Source organism: Rhincodon typus, unplaced genomic scaffold (genome assembly GCF_021869965.1).
Source record: "Rhincodon typus isolate 14 unplaced genomic scaffold, sRhiTyp1.1 hic_rhity00003444, whole genome shotgun sequence".
Lineage (NCBI taxonomy): Eukaryota > Metazoa > Chordata > Chondrichthyes > Orectolobiformes > Rhincodontidae > Rhincodon > Rhincodon typus.
The window spans coordinates 6212-11014 of NW_025969082.1; the positions used below are offsets into that span (position 1 = coordinate 6212).

The 4803-nt window shown below is 42.5% G+C and overlaps 1 non-coding gene across 1 annotated transcript; it reads left to right on the forward strand.

Annotated features, from left to right (window-relative positions):
* The first annotated feature begins 4730 nt into the window (after positions 1-4730).
* On the forward strand, positions 4731-4803 carry trnat-ugu. The gene has a single exon. It is a non-coding gene; the product is annotated as a tRNA-Thr (tRNA).

Consider the following 4803-nt stretch of genomic DNA (forward strand, 5'->3'; position numbering starts at 1 on the left):
AATCCTAAATCCCTATTCCGGTCAATCCCTGAAAAACTTGATAACCTTTGCTTCGCACAATATCTCTCTATGTGCCTGAAATATATCCAAGAACTCTGCAGGTTGCAGCGGAGATTTACAAGAATGTTGCCAGGACTGGATAAGATAAAACTTTGCAGAATGTTTGGTTAGGCTGGGACTGTTCTCCTTGGAACACAGGAGGCTGACTGGAGTTTATAATCATATAACAGCATTTATTAACATTCAATATTCTTAGGGGTCTTGACAGCGTAAATATGGACAAATGCTTTCCCTGAGCATGACAGAGAAGGAGTTCAGGACATCATATCCGAATAAGGTTTAACCCATTTAATTCAGATATGAGGAGGAATTTCTTCGCTCGAGGCCAGTGAACTTGTGGAATTCTTTCCTGCAGACGGCTGTTGAAGCTGAATTGTTGGGTATTGTCAAACTGAGTTAGACAGACGTCTAATCAGTAAGATGGTCAAGAGGTACCCAGGTCAGGCAGCAGAACGGAGTTGAAGATTATCATTGAAAGATGCAGCAGACTCGTTGGGTCGAATATTTCTGCTCCTAATTTATTCCTACTGCTCCTCCATCATTTTGTCCATGGTCTTATTTAATCGATAGGTCCAATATTGTTTGGGGGGTGGACTTGGATAAAATTATAGTCTTAGTTTCACGCTGTCACGCCTTGTAGCTAATCACGGCCCTTTCACTCCGTTCCCTCTGCATTTGTTTTCCACCGATAACATTTTGGATTCTTCCAAACTGAATGTAAAGTCATTCTAAGTAAGACTGACTGCCAGCACCACCCCACAAACACTCAACGGCCTGGCTTATCTTTGTTAAGAAGCCCTGTCCACTGTGACTACTACACAACAGCAACATGGAGTCATTCTCTGTCTGAATTTTAAACCAAGGCTACAGTGGAGAAAGCTCCTTCCTAACGACGAGAACATTAAAGAAGCTACAACTTCACAGTGAAAGTTGGTTCATCAGTATTTCTTCTGCCTTGTTCCTTGTTCCTTGTGTCAGTGAATTAAATGTGCCTCTCAGTCTGTCACAGGCTTTCACTTTTGTTGTTTTTACAGAGTCGTGCCTTTACACTTGGAAAATGCTGGGAATACTCACAATCCTGTCCCTCCCTACCCGCGAATAAGCATTTCTTTGATCAAAATAAAACATGTCACACAGGAAGAAGAAATCTTCAGTGTCTTGGAAAATCTTCAGATGGAGTCCTCTCAGTTCTCTGCTGTAATCTTAGCAAAAAGATCATTCTCGCTTGGATTCTGTTCGTCACAGAGAGTTCGGGGAGATCGTGAAGATCCGATGCATCTTCAGTGCGTCCTATTTCTTGAATTTCAAAATTAGGCGATTTTCAGGTTCATGACTTTCGACTCATTGTTCTGTTGTCGTGGCAACAGTCAATTTTGAACAAAGTTTATGGGAAATTGCCAGTTTCTGAGGATTTGGAAATGATTCAACGATCGACAAACGTCTTGGAAATGTTCGAAATATGAAAAATTATTTGCGGAGAGAGAATAAAAGATTTTTTTTTCAGATCGCAAACATTTCTCATATGGCTATTCAAAATTGAATTAAGTGGCGGGAAAAAGCTGTTTAACTCGCTTCAATTCATTCAATTTGATGCAAACTCCACAGGTCATTGAAACATTCAAAAAAGGAATTAGATTTATCTCAGCGAAACGTGCGAATGTTACATTCAACTTTGGTCAGAATTTTTATCAGCTTAAAATAAAGAACTGCTGAGAGGAAGGGAGGGTTCAAAATGTAAAGAGACAGAGCCTTGTTTCTGGATTTCTTGGGTGGAGTTCGGAAAGTATGAAATGTTCCGAACATCATCGGAATGTGGTCGAATCATTAAGGCACCATTTTAAAGCGGGAATTGTGCCTCTGAGCGACGGTTTCCTTCCGACTCGAGAGGGTCTAATTTTACTTTTTAATTGAAAAAATGTTCAGTTTCATTTATAGTTCTTCACGGAGAATGAACTGCCGATCTTATTCAGCTGCACGTGTACAATAAATTTCTTTACACGTGAAGTCAAAGAAATTCGAAACTATTCCCCAACCGCCCACAGACTTTGTCTCACTGTTAAGGTGCCTCCTTAGGGACCTCGGGGTGCAGGTACATAATTCTTTGAAGTTTACATCACATATGGACAGAAAAGTTAAACAGGCTTTTGGCACGCCTGCCTTCATTGCTCAATCGTTTCAATTCAGGAGTTGGGAAAGTCATATTGAGGTTGGACAGAATGTTGGTGAGGCATCTTCTGGAATGCAGTGTGCAGTTTCGGTCGCACAATTACAGGAGGCATATAATTAAGCTGGCGAGTGTTAAGAAGAGGGTTACCAGGATGTTGCCTGGTATGAAAGGTTTGATTTATAAAGAAAGGTTGGCTAGATTTGGACTTTTTTCTCTGGTGCTTCGGAGGTTGAGAGGCGACCTGTCAGAAGTTCATAAAATAATGAGACGTGTAGATAGTACTAATTGTAGTTGCCTTTTCCCTAGGATGGGAGATTTCAAGACGAGGGGACATTCTTAAGTTGTGAGGAAATAATTTTTTAAAAAAGATAGGAGAGGCAGAACTTTGCAATGACTGTTAATAAAACGATAGCAAGTTCCAGCAGAGAAACGGGTGGCAGAGAAACGGGTGACAGTAAAGCAGGCATACAAGGACGAACGTGTTTCGTTTGCCAGTGAAATTCACCGCTTCACAAAGTGGAGAATATTGAAGTGCAGCAGTGACGGCGATTATTTTGCTGGATATTCACCTTGCGAATGCTTTATCCGCCGGTATCCCTGATTACATCACAAGGATGAAAGCTGCAGCGAGACGTGTGGAGCCAGTGGTGTAATTGATACGGCGTCTGACTTTGGTTTGGAAGATTGAAGTGTTGTATCCTCTCTCGCTCGAGTGAAGTTGACAGCTTTTCTACCCTTGCAAATTGACAGATGCTTCCGAAGAGGAATGTATGCCCAGCGCTGTTTTTGTCAGATTCCCAGCAGCTGAAGTGATTGGATCGCTGGGTTTTGGAAATTGAAAATTGAAATTGAAAGGTAAATGAGTAACATGAGTGTGGGGTTACTTCAGCTCACTGTCTATTTCATATCCCAGCTCATGGCAACGGTACCCATTGTCAGGAGAAACTGCTTGTGTTCCACATAAAGCTGCCTTTTGTCGGGGTACGTTGTGTACGTCGGGAGAAGCGGGTACAACAGTGTGTGTATAATATCACAAAGACTGACACTGAGCCACACATTAAACGGTAAAGTTGATGTTGTTAACTTGCTCGCCCAGCTGGCTTGTTTTCGTTCAGACGTTTCGTCACCATACTAGGTAACATCATGAGTGAGACTTCCGATGAAGCGCTGTTGTTCTACTCCACTTTGAATTTATACTGCCCGGTCAGTTGCGGTGAGTTCTGTCATTTCCCGTTCTGTTCTGTATGGGTTGTATATGGGGTCCAATTCTATATGTTTGCTGATTGCATTATGGACTGAGAACAATGCTTCCAGGAATTCCCATGTGTGTCTATATTTGGCTTGGGCTACTACGGTTATGTTGTCCCAGTTAAACTGATGGCCTTCATTATCCGAGTGTACTGATATTAGGGAAAGTTCGTCATGTCATTTTGCCGCTAACTGATGTTCATGTATTCTGATGGCTAGTTTCCTTCCTGTCTCTCTGTTACAATGTTTGTGGCAGTCGTTGTCCGGTATTTTGTAAACTATGTCGGTTCTGCATGTCGTGGGTATGTGGTCTTTAATCCTTGTGAGTGTTTGTCGTAGCATGGCTTTGGGCTTGTGTGCTCCGGTAATTCCTAGTGGTCATAGGAGTTGTCAGTTCTGATATGTTCTTGATGTATGGCAGTGTAGCCAGTGTGTTAGGGCATAATGTGTCCTCTTTCTGTTGCTATTTAGTCGGCACCTGCGGATGAAATTGCAGGGATATCCGTTCAAAACGAAGATTTTGTATTGGTGTTCTTCCTCTCTCTGTATAGTTCTGGGTCGTTGCAATGAGTGGTGGCCCGTTTAAATAGTGGCCCGACACAGCTTAGTTTGTGGACCACTGACCTGAGTTAGTTGCCAAATTAAAATTTTCCGAATCCCTCGAGGCACTGAACCGAGTTGTGATGTGCAAAGGACAACACACAAAGGAGAGTCCTTGTGTGATTGATCCAATGTGATCTGTATACCAGGGTAAACAGTGAAGACTGGTCTTCAGCACCCACGTTGAGCCTGGCTCCACTCGGCCGACAGTCAAATCTCACAAACTACCATCGCCCTTCACTTTTCCTGACCTCCCCTCTATTCTTGTTATAAACTGATTACACGTCAGACAGTTGCAGCTGACATTGCTGATGAGGAACTGTAACATGGAGTGAATCGATTTTGACTGGTCAATGACATAATTCTGCTTCTAAAGATCAGTCAATATTTCGTATTTATTGCTGTAAATGTTAACCATTAACAGGCTATGGCAGTGAAGGCACCGAATCGTAATCACTGGACTACCAGGAAAGATCTGTTTATGTGACTCAGGATACTCTGATTCGGCCTTGCATTCTCCCGTCCTTCTGCACGTGATGCCCCTCTGCTCTGTTTCGGTTTTATGCCGTCCTGGTTCATTATACACAAGGTCTCCAATTATCTATTACTTTGTCGTTTCTAACACATGAGACCCTCTTCCCAAATTTGTTTGAATGGCTCCATAGCTCAGTGGTTAGAGCACTGGTCTTGTAAACCAGGGATCGTGAGTTCGAGTCTTACTGGGGCCT